Raw genomic sequence first — 12,794 nt, 5'->3', positions numbered from 1 at the left:
GTGTGACCTCATCCATCCCGAATGTCTCAGTGTGGGTCCTCATCCATACTGAATGTCTCAGTGTGGGTCCTCATCCATACCGAATGTCTCAGTGTGGGTCCTCATCCAAACCGAATGTCTCAGTGTGGGTCCTCCTCCATACTGAATGTCTCAGTGTGGGTCCTCATCCAAACCGAATGTCTCAGTGTGTGACCTCATCCATACTGAATGTCTCAGTGTGTGCTGCTGCCAGCCGCTGTGTTTTCCCTCTTGTAATGTTCTGAACAGAAGATAAACTCAGCTTGCATCCCAAATTGTATCCTAATGGCACCCTAATGGCATTACAGCCCTATGGGCCCTGGTCAAAAGTAGTGTACTATAAAGGGAATGGGGTGGTCCATTTGACATGGTCCATTTGGCACATGATGATATCATTGAAAGAACAACAATTCCTTTTCGTAAAAGGGGTTAGGGTTAGCAAGGGATTGAATCTCATGACTGACTGTTAGACTCACCACAGATGAGTCATTAACAATCAATCAGGCCAGGAAGTAAAGTAAATTGTTAACAGCTGTTCTGGTGCCTGCTGGGAAATGAAGTCAATCCACACATACTCTAATGGGTGTTCTGGTTTCAGTTTCAGTGTTGCACTAATTTCCTTCTCGGATTATCCCGACTACCCTGGGGCCAGGGAAATGGAGAAGAACAGGGGGTAGAGAAATAGATTAAGAGAGAGTGAGAGAGTGGAGAGAAGGAGAGGAAAGTAAACAGAGGGAGTGATAGAGTGGAGAGAAGGAGAGGAAAGTAAACAGAGAGAGTGATAGGAGACTGAACAAGAGAGAGAGAAGAGAGAAAACTGAGAAGGGACTCAGAGGAGACAGAGAGAGTTGAGTTTGAGGCAAAGAGGGAGAGAGAGAGGGCTGAGGCAGAGAAGCAGAGAGAGAGGACTGAGGCAGAGAAAGAGACAGAGAGAGAGAGAGAGAGAGGACTGAGGTAGAGAAAGAGACAGAGAGAGAGAGTGAGAGAGAGAGAGAGAGAGAGAGAGAGAGAGAGAGGACTGAGGCAGAGAAAGAGACAGAGAGAGAGAGAGAGAGGACTGAGGCAGAGAAAGAGACAGAGAGAGAGAGAGGACTGAGGCAGAGAAGCAGAGAGAGAGGACTGAGGCAGAGAGAGAGAAGACTGAGGCAGTTATCGATTCAAAATGGAGATGTATGGATAAACTACTTCTCCACTTAGAATCAACTATTAAAGACTACCAGAAGGCATTGGATTCTCCAATTACATTGAATGACCTACAGGACAAAAAAAAAACCCTTCAACCCAAAAAGGCCTGTGGTGTTGATGGTATCCTAAATGAAATGATAAAATACACAGACTACAAATTCCAATTGGCTATACTTTAACATTATCCTCAGATCTGGCATATTCCACAAAAGTGGAGACAAATTTGACCCCAATAACTACTGTGGGATATGCGTCAACAGCAACCTTGGGAAAATCCTCTGCATCATTAACAGCAGACCCGTACATTTCCTCAGCAAAAACAATTCGAATTTCAAATTGGCTTTTTACTAAATTACCGTACAACAGACCACGTATTCACCCTGCACACCCTAATTGACAAACAAACAAACCAAAACAAAGGCAACATCTTCTCATGCTTCGCTGATTTAAAAAAAAGCTTTCGACTCAATTTGGCACGAGGACCTGCCATACAAATTGATGGAAAGTGGTGTTGGGGGAAAAACATACGACATTATGAAATCTGTGTATACGAACAACAAGGGTGTGGTAAAAATTGGAAAAAAACACACATTTCTTTCCACGAGGCCTTGGGGTGAGACAGGAATGCAGCTTAAGCCCCACCCTCTTCAACATATATATCAACGAATTGACGAGGGCATTAGAACAGTCTACAGCACCCGGCTTCACCCTACTAGAATCTGAAGTCAAATGTCTACTGTTTGCTGATGATCTTCTGCACAGATTATGTCAGACCTGGGCCCTGACAGTAAATCTCAGTAAGACAAAAATAATGGTGTTCCAAAAAAGGTCCAGTTTCCAGGTTACACGAATACAAACTCCATCTAGACACTGTTGTCCTAGAGCATACAAAAAACTATACATAGGCTTAAACATCAGCGCCACAGGTAACTTCCACAAAGATGTTAACAATCAGAGAGGGCCATCTATGCCATCAAAAGGAACATAAAATTCGACATAACAATTAGGATCTGGCTAAAAATACTTGAATCAGTTATAGAACCCATTTCCCAAAATTTGTCCAATGGCTAAATAAAAAGTATCCTTTTTCAGGCTCAATGTATAGACCATTCGAACCAATAAAAATGTGCCACATGTAGCTATGAGTCTAGGACTGAAACCCCCACACCGATTCTAATCAGATATTGAACTGAAAAACAACAAACACCAACAGACCCCACAGAGCCCCAGGACCCAACCAATCATGAGAAAACAAGAAGATAATTACTTGACACATTGGAAAGAATTTACAAAAAAAACAGAGCAAACTAGAATGCTATTTGGCCCTAAACAAAGAGTACACAGTGGCAGAATACCTGACCACTGAGACTGACCCAAAATTAAGGAAATCTTTGATTATGTACAGACTTATTGAGCATAGCCTTGCTATTGAGAAAGGCCGCCGTAGGCAGACCTGGCTATCAAGAGAAGACAGGCTATGCTCTCGTGTTTGTCTATAAAGCACTTCTGAATAAACTACCCTCTTATTTATCATCACTCATCAATATTAGAATTAGGATTCCTAAAACCAGGTCTCAAGCATGGATTACACTTGAGGCATGCAATTTCCACATGGCTGCCTTTTCCTGCTATGTTCCTTGCCTGTGGAATAGCCTGCAGACTAAACTTAAACTTGAGACTCTTGTCCCCCAGTCGCCCAATTTTAAACATTTATTGGAGGAATTGTATTTTTGTATTGCTTGTAACTGTTTCGGGTAATGCTAGTTCTTGTGCTGTTAGGGGAATAACCTGTTAGGGAACAACCTGTTAGGGGAATAACCTGTTAGGGGAACAACCTGTTAGGGGAATAACCTGTTAGGGGAACAACCTGTTAGGGGAATCACCTGTTAGGGGAACAACCTGTTAGGGAATAACCTGTTAGGGGAACAACCTGTTAGGGGAATGACCTGTTAGGGGAACAACCTGTTAGGGGAACAACCTGTTAGGGGAATAACCTGTTAGGGGAACAACCTGTTAGGGGAATAACCTGTTAGGGGAACAACCTGTTAGGGAATAACCTGTTAGGGAATAACCTGTTAGGGGAATAACCTGTGAGGGGAATAACCTGTTAAGGGAATAACCTGTTAGGGGAATAACCTGTTAGGGGAATAACCTGTTAGGGGAACAACCTGTTAGGGGAATAACCTGTTAGGGGAACAACCTGTTAGGGAATAACCTGTTAGGGAATAACCTGTTAGGGGAATAACCTGTTAGGGGAATAACCTGTTAGGGGAACAACCTGTTAGGGGAATAACCTGTGAGGGGAATAACCTGTTAAGGGAATAACCTGTTAGGGGAATAACCTGTTAGGGGAACAACCTGTTAGGGGAACAACCTGTTAGGGGAATAACCTGTTAGGGGAACAACCTGTTAGGGAATAACCTGTTAGGGAATAACCTGTTAGGGGAATAACCTGTTAGGGGAATAACCTGTTAGGGGAACAACCTGTTAGGGGAATAACCTGTTAGGGGAATAACCTGTGAGGGGAATAACCTGTTGGGGAATAACCTGTTAGGGAATAACCTGTTAGGGAATAACCTGTGAGGGGAATAACCTGTTAGGGGAATAACCTGTTAGGGGAATAACCTGTGAGGGGATAACCTGTTAGGGAACAACCTGTTAGGGGAATAACCTGTTAGGGGAATAACCTGTGAGGGGAATAACCTGTTAGGGGATAACCTGTTAGGGGAATAACCTGTTAGGGGAATAACCTGTGAGGGGAATAACCTGTTAGGGGAATAACCTGTTAGGGGAATAACCTGTTAGGGGAACAACCTGTTAGGGGAATAACCTGTTAGAGGAATAACCTGTTAGGGGAACAACCTGTTAGGGGAATAACCTGTTAGGGAATAACCTGTTAGGGGAATAACCTGTTAGGGGAATAACCTGTTAGGGGAATAACCTGTGTGTAAATGTAACAATCTGCTGCTGTATTTGTTTGTGTTATCTGTGATGGTTTTGTTTGTCTTGTGTAGTTCCTTAATCATTGTACCTAACCTGTATGTGTAACATGTATACGCAGGGCCCAGCTGAAACAGAGAGCTTGGTCTCAGTCTTTGTTCCTTGTTGAATAAAGGTATAATATCTGCACTCTGCCCACAAAATGAGGTGGAAACTGAGCTGCACTTTCTAACCTGCCAAATGTATGACCATAGAGACACTTATTTCACTCAGATTACACAGACCCACAAAGAATTAGAAAACAAATCCAATTAAGATGTTTTTTTTATTTTTTAAGTCAATTAAAAATAAAGTACATTACGATAATATATTTCACAGTATGGGGACTGAATGCTTTTCTGAACCCTTTCTTTCTAAAATTATCTGCCGAAATTGTTGCCACCCCTATTACTAGCCAGTTCAACCTCTCTTTCGTGTCATCTGAGATTCCCAAAGATTGGAAAGCAGCTGCGGTCATCCCCCTTTTCAAAGGGGGGAACACTCTTGACCCGAACTGCTACAGACCTATATCTATCCTACCCTGCCTTTCTGAGGTCTTCGAAAGCCAAGTCAACAAACAGATTACCGACCATTTCGAATCCCACCATACCTTCTCCGCTATGCAATCTCGTTTCAGAGCTGGTCATGGGTGCACCTCAGCCACGCTCAAGGTCATAAACGATATCTTAACCGCCATCGATAAGAAACAATACTGTGCAGCCGTATTAATTGACCTGGCCAAGGCTTTCGACTTTGTCAATCACCACATCCTCATCGGCAGACTCGATAGCCTTGGTTTCTCAAATGAATGCCTCGCCTGGTTCACCAACTACTACTTCTCTGATAGAGTTCAGTGTGTCAAATCGGAGCGCCTGTTGTCCGGGCCTCTGGCAGTCTCTATGGGGGTGCCACAGGGTTCAATTATTGGACCGACTCTCTTCTCTATATACATCAATGATGTCGCTCTTGCTGCTGGTGAGTCTCTGATCCACCTCTACGCAGACGACACCATTCTGTATACTTCTGGCCCTTCGTTGGACACTGTGTTAACAACCCTCCAGGCGAGCTTCAATGCCATTACAACTCTCCTTCCGTGGCCTCCAATTGCTCTTAAATACAAGTAAAGCTAAATGCATGCTCTTCAACCGATCGCTGCCTAAACCTGCCCGCCTATCCAACATCACTACTCTGGACGGTTCTGACTTAGAATACGTGGACAACTACAAACACCTGAGTGTCTCGTTAGACACTAAACTCTCCTTCCAGACTCACATTAAGCATCTCCAATCCAAAGTTAAATCTAGAATTTTTTTTTTTTTTTTTTTTCACCTTTATTTAACCAGGTAGGCTAGTTGAGAACAAGTTCTCATTTGCAACTGCGACCTGGCCAAGATAAAGCATAGCAGTGTGAACAGACAACACAGAGTTACACATGGAGTAAACAATTAACAAGTCAATAACACAGTAGAAAAAAATGGGCAGTCTATATACAATGTGTGCAAAAGGCATGAGGAGGTAGGCGAATAATACAATTTTGCAGATTAACACTGGAGTGATAAATGATCAGATGGTCATGTACAGGTAGAGATATTGGTGTGCAAAAGAGCAGAAAAGTAAATAAATAAAAAACAGTATAAAAACAGTATGGGAATGAGGTAGGTGAAAATGGGTGGGCTATTTACCAATAGACTATGTACAGCTGCAGCGATCGGTTAGCTGCTCGGATAGCTGATGTTTGAAGTTGGTGAGGGAGATAAAAGTCTCCAACTTCAGCGATTTTTGCAGTTCGTTCCAGTCACAGGCAGCAGAGTACTGGAACGAAAGGCGGCCAAATGAGGTGTTGGCTTTAGGGATGATCAGTGAGATACACCTGCTGGAGCGCGTGCTACGGATAGGTGTTGCCATCGTGACCAGTGAACTGAGATAAGGCGGAGCTTTACCTAGCATGGACTTGTAGATGACCTGGAGCCAGTGGGTCTGGCGACGAATATGTAGCGAGGGCCAGCCGACTAGAGCATACAAGTCGCAGTGGTGGGTGGTATAAGGTGCTTTGGTGACAAAACGGATGGCACTGTGATAGACTGCATCCAGTTTGCTGAGTAGAGTGTTGGAAGCCATTTTGTAGATGACATCGCCGAAGTCGAGGATCGGTAGGATAGTCAGTTTTACTAGGGTAAGCTTGGCGGCGTGAGTGAAGGAGGCTTTGTTGCGGAATAGAAAGCCGACTCTTGATTTGATTTTCGATTGGAGATATTTGATGTGAGTCTGGAAGGAGAGTTTGCAGTCTAGCCAGACACCTAGGTACTTATAGATGTCCACATTTTCAAGGTCGGAACCATCAAGGGTGGTGATGCTAGTCGGGCATGCGGGTGCAGGCAGCGATCGGTTGAAAAGCATTTTTTTTGGTTTTACTCGCGTTTAAGAGCAGTTGGAGGCCACGGAAGGAGTGCTGTATGGCATTGAAGCTCGTTTGGAGGTTAGATAGCACAGTGTCCAATGACGGGCCGAAAGTATATAGAATGGTGTCGTCTGCGTAGAGGTGGATCAGGGAATCGCCCGCAGCAAGAGCAACATCATTGATATATACAGAGAAAAGAGTCGGCCCGAGAATTGAACCCTGTGGCACCCCCATAGAGACTGCCAGAGGACCGGACAGCATGCCCTCCGATTTGACACACTGAACTCTGTCTGCAAAGTAATTGGTGAACCAGGCAAGGCAGTCATCCGAAAAACCGAGGCTATTGAGTCTGCCGATAAGAATATGGTGATTGACAGAGTCGAAAGCCTTGGCGAGGTCGATGAAGACGGCTGCACAGTACTGTCTTTTATCGATGGCAGTTATGATGTCGTTTAGTACCTTGAGTGTGACTGAGGTGCACCCGTGACCGGCTCGGGAAACCAGAATGCACAGCGGAGAAGGTACGGTGGGATTCGAAATGGTCAGTGACCTGTTTGTTGACTTGGCTTTCGAAGACCTTCGATAGGCAGGGCAGGATGGATATAGGTCTATAGCAGTTTGGGTCCAGGGTGTCTCCCCCTTTGAAGAGGGGGATGACTGCGGCAGCTTTCCAATCCTTGGGGATCTCAGACGATATGAAAGAAAGGTTGAACAGGCTGGTAATAGGGGTTGCGACAATGGCGGCAGATAGTTTCAGAAATAGAGGGTCCAGATTGTCAAGCCCAGCTGATTTGTACGGGTCCAGGTTTTGCAGCTCTTTCAGAACATCTGCTATCTGGATTTGGGTAAAGGAGAACCTGGAGAGGCTTGGGCGAGGAGCTGCGGTGGGGGGCGGAGCTGTTGGCCGAGGTTGGAGTAGCCAGGCGGAAGGCATGGCCAGCCGTTGAGAAGTGCTTATTGAAGTTTTCGATAATCATGGATTTATCGGTGGAGACCGTGTTACCTAGCCTCAGTGCAGTGGGCAGCTGGGAGGAGGTGCTCTTGTTCTCCATGGACTTCACAGTGTCCCAGAACTTTTTGGAGTTGGAGCTACAGGATGCAAACTTCTGCCTGAAGAAGCTGGCCTTAGCTTTCCTGACTGACTGCGTGTATTGGTTCCTGACTTCCCTGAACAGTTGCATATCACGGGGGCTATTCGATGCTATTGCAGTCCACCACAGGATGTTTTTGTGCTGGTCGAGGGCAGTCAGGTCTGGAGTGAACCAAGGGCTGTATCTGTTCTTGGTTCTGCATTTTTGAACGGAGCATGCTTATCTAAAATGGTGAGGAAGTTACTTTTAAAGAATGACCAGGCATCCTCAACTGACGGGATGAGGTCAATGTCCTTCCAGGATACCCGGGCCAGGTCGAATAGAAAGGCCTGCTCACAGAAGTGTTTTAGGGAGCGTTTGACAGTGATGAGGGGTGGTCGTTTGACTGCGGCTCCGTGGCGGATACAGGCAATGAGGCAGTGATCGCTGAGATCCTGGTTGAAGACAGCGGAGGTGTATTTGGAGGGCCAGTTGGTCAGGATGACGTCTATGAGGGTGCCCTTGTTTACAGAGTTAGAGTTGTACCTGGTGGGTTCCTTGATGATTTGAGTGAGATTGAGGGCATCTAGCTTACATTGTAGGACTGCCGGGGTGTTAAGCATATCCCAGTTTAGGTCACCTAACAGAACAAACTCTGAAGCTAGATGGGGGGCGATCAATTCACAAATGGTGTCCAGGGCACAGCTGGGAGCTGAGGGTGGTCGGTAGCAGGCGGCAACAGTGAGAGACTTATTTCTGGAGAGAGTAATTTTCAAAATTAGTAGTTCGAACTGTTTGGGTATGGACCTGGAAAGTATGACATTACTTTGCAGGCTATCTCTGCAGTAGACTGCAACTCCGCCCCCTTTGGCAGTTCTATCTTGACGGAAGATGTTATATTTGGGTATGGAAATCTCTGAATTTTTGGTGGCCTTCCTGAGCCAGGATTCAGACACGGCAAGGACATCAGGGTTAGCAGAGTGTGCTAAAGCAGTGAGTAAAACAAACTTAGGGAGGGGGCTTCTGATGTTGACATGCATAAAACCAAGGCTTTTTCGATCACAGAAGTCAACAAATGAGGGTACCTGGGGACATGCAGGGCCTGGGTTTACCTCCACATCACCCGCGGAACAGAGAAGGAGTAGTATGAGGGTGCGGCTAAAGGCTATCAAAACTGGTCGCCTAGAGCGTTGGGGGCAGAGGACAAGAGGAGCAGGTTTCTGGGCATGGTAGAATATATTCAGGGCATAATGCGCAGACAGGGGTATGGTGGGGTGCGGGTACAGCGGAGGTAAGCCCAGGCACTGGGTGATGATGAGAGGTTGTATCTCTGGACATGCTGGTTGTAATGGGTGAGGTCACCGCATGTGTGGGAGGTGGGACAAAGGAGGTAACAGGGGTATGCAGAGTGGATCTAGGGGCTCCATTGTGAACTAAAACAATGATAACTAACCTGAACAACAGTATACAAGGCATATTGACATTTGAGAGAGACATACAGCGAGGCATACAGTAATCACAGGTGTTGAATTTGGAAAGCTAGCTAAAAACAGTAGGCGAGGCTAATCAGCTAGCACAACAAACATCAGGTAAAATGGCGTTGACTAGGCAACGGGGCCGACAGGTAAAACAAACAAGCAGAATGGAGTACCGTGATTAATGGACAGTCCAGCGTGCATCAGCTATGTAGCCAAGGGATCAGTGTCCAGGGGGCAGCGTTGGATGGGCAGGGAAGCTGGGCTGGCGAGTGTTATCCAGGTTTAAAAAAAAACTAACAATGACTAAATAGCTTGTAGCTAGTTAGCTGGTTAGCGTCTGGAGGTTCTTGAGTGTGTCATAAAAATAAAATTAAAATTAAAAGTAATAGCGATTCCGTATCACATTGGGTGAGGCAGGTTTCCGGAAGGTATAAACAAATTAAAAATCAAAAAGAGATAGAAAGTAAATGGGTTCAGAGAGTGATTGGGACGCGGTGGTTCAGACGGTTAGCTTTGAAGACCGCTAGCAGTGGCTAGCTACTAGCTAGTAGCTAGTTAGCTGGCTAGCTTCTGATTCCGGTTCTAAAGTATAGAAAAAGCAGATCCGTACCACATTGGGTGATGCGGGTTGCAGGAGAGTATATTCAGCCTGTAGTTGGAAAGTGAGATTAAAATATGTACGAAATATATACAGAAGAAAAAACGAGGAAAACTAGATTTACACTATATTTACACCAGACAGGACGGGACAAGACAAAACACACGTCCGAATGCTACGCCATCTTGGCTTCTTATTTCGCAACAAAGCATCCATCACTCATGCTGCCAAACATACCCTTGTAAAACTGATCATCCTACCGATCCTCGACTTCGGCGAAGTCATTTACAAAATAGCCTCCAATACCCTACTCAATAAATTGGATGCAGTCTATCACAGTGCCATCTGTTTTGTCACCAAAGCCCCATATACTACCCACCACTGCGACCTGTATGCTCTCGTTGGCTGGCCCTCGCTTCCTACTTGTCGCCAAACCCACTGGCTCCAGATCATGGCCAGGTCGCAATTGTAAATGAGAACTTGTTCTCAACTTGCCTACCTGGTTAAATAAAGGTGAAATTAAAAATTAATTTAAAAAATGCTGAGTTTAGGCTAGACCAGATACATCTTCAATTAGCACTGAGGTGTGAAGTAAGAGGTGTCGAGGCCTTTGGGCCAAGTGGCAGGAGTCTTTGAAGCCCCCTCCTGCTGTTCAGAGATCATCCACTGGTATTTTCTACAATAAATCTTCCTCCAGAAATAAAGGCTTCTCCCTAGTGGGTGTGACACCTACTCCTGTTACCTGCTGCACTGCTGCTTGGATTCCACCTGGTGATCTGTTCACCGTCTACCCTGGTTGTCTCCCCCTGTCTGCTACAGGTACCCCCACCACACTCACCCCTCTCTCCCTGGTCTGTCTCCCCCTGTCTGGTAAAGATACCCCCACCACACTCACCCCTCTCTGTTCACCGTCTGCCCTGGTTGTCTCCCCCTGTCTGGTACAGGTACACCCACCCCTCTCTGTTCACCGTCTACCCTGGTTGTCTCCCCCTGTCTGGTACAGGTACCCCCACCACACTCACCCCTCTCTGTTCACCGTCTGCCCTGGTTGTCTCCCCCTGTCTGGTACAGGTACACCCACCCCTCTCTGTTCACCGTCTACCCTGGTTGTCTCCCCCTGTCTGGTATAGGTACACCCACCCCTCTCTGTTCACTGTCTGCCCTGGTTGTCTCCCCCTGTCTGGTACAGGTACACCCACCCCTCTCTGTTCACCGTCTACCCTGGTCTGTCTCCCCCTGTCTGGTACAGGTACCTCCACTACACTCCCCCCTCTCTGTTCACCGTCTGTCCTGGTCTGTCTCCCCCTGTCTGGTACAGGTACCCCCACCACACTCCCCTCTCTCTGTTCACTGTCTGCCCTGGTCTGTCTCCCCCTGTCTGGTACAGGTACACCCACCCCTCTCTGTTCACCGTCTACCCTGGTTGTCTCCCCCTGTCTGGTACAGGTACACCCACCCCTCTCTGTTCCCCGTCTGCCCTGGTCTGTCTCCCCATGCTCCTCTCTCCCAAGCTTTTGCTCACCTCCAGCACACACGCACTGTTGGGACGAGTGACTCTGAAGTTACAATGGCCAGCCCCAAGTTGTTATATATATTTTTCTTGTGCATTTAGTTATTTTGGTATTTGCCTCACGACTCCTTTATGCATTGTTAACTATGAACTTTCTTGTTTACCCAACCGTGGGACAGACTGTTTGTTCCCACACTCGGGACTCTGGCCTCCCATCCTTTTCTAACCACCTCTCGCTGGCTTTGTATTCATGTTACCTGATGAAATTGCTGTATAATATGATATTGTTGCCATCTGATGCACATTCCAATGTCATAAATCAACACTGCAGAGATCTCCATGTCCTCTGCAGTTCAGGGATTGTATTACTACTGATGATATCTGGAAATGTGCATGTACACCCTGGCCCATCTACTGTTGCTAGCCCCATTTCTGACTTGTGCTCTGATATCTGCTTCACTGATTTCTGCTCTCATAAAAGCCTGGGTTTTCTGCACGTTAACACTAGAAGCTTATTACCTAAAATGGATCAACTGAAAGTGTGGGTTCAAAGCACCAATCCAGATGTGTTGGTCAATACTGAGACGTGGTTAAGGAAGAGTGTTTTGAACACTGATGTTAACCTTTCTGGTTATAACCTTTTTCTGCAAGACAGATCTTCCAAGGATCACCTTCAGTGCTTGATTGTCTCCACCAAGTCTGTGCCCAAACAATTTGATTTGCTGGTTTTAAGCATTACACTTTCAAATAGCTCTTTGTTGACTGGTGCTATCATCCTCCGTCAGCACCGGCCTGTACCCTACCTGCCCTAAGCTCTCTCCTGGCCCCTTACAGTAAGTCCAAACTAGGTGACCTATATTGGGACATACTTAACCCATCTGACCAAGTCCTAAAGCAATGGGACTCCCTAAATCTTTCTCAGATTATTCCCAATCGCACAAGGTATGACTCCAAACACCCAGAAAAGGCTACTCTTCTTGATGTTGTCCTCACAGATAATCCTGATAGGTATCAGTCTGGTGTTTCTGTAATGACCTTAGTGATCACTGTTTGACAGCCTGTGTTCATAATGGCTGCTCAGTGAAATGACCTGTCCTGATTTGTCATAGACGCTGTGGTGGTAATGTAAACAAACACGCCCCAATAAAGAAAATTTGAATTAAAAACAGGTTCAGCCCCTGGTTCGACAGTGAACTTGCAGAGTTACTCCACTTCAATAATTGCATTTGATGAAAGACTTGGCACATCAATACTCAGGCTGACTGGTTCTCGTTCAGACAAATGAAAAATAAGTGCACTCTGGCTACCCGAAAGGCCAAAGTTAGTTGCTTTAAGGAGCAGTTCTCTCTCTGTGGGTTTAATCCCAAGAAGTTCTGGAAAATAGTTAAAGACCTGGATAATAAACCCTCCTCCTCACAGCTGCCCATGTCCTTTAATGTTGATGTGGTTGTTACTGACAAGAAGCACATGGCTGAGCTCTTTAATCACCACTTCATTAAGTCAGGATTCCTAATTGACTCAGCCATGTCTCCTTGCCCGTCCGACATGTCCTCATCTC

General features: G+C 45.9%; 1 protein-coding gene across 1 annotated transcript in view; it reads right to left on the bottom strand.

The window, feature by feature from the left end:
• LOC115124432 (BTB/POZ domain-containing protein KCTD16-like) overlaps positions 1–12,794 on the bottom strand; it is a 121,482-nt gene that overhangs the window by 85,356 nt on the left and 23,332 nt on the right. The window lies entirely within an intron of this gene.

Source organism: Oncorhynchus nerka, linkage group LG5 (genome assembly GCF_034236695.1).
Source record: "Oncorhynchus nerka isolate Pitt River linkage group LG5, Oner_Uvic_2.0, whole genome shotgun sequence".
Taxonomy (NCBI): Eukaryota; Metazoa; Chordata; class Actinopteri; order Salmoniformes; family Salmonidae; genus Oncorhynchus; species Oncorhynchus nerka.
This window is presented reverse-complemented; position numbering and strand designations above follow the sequence as displayed.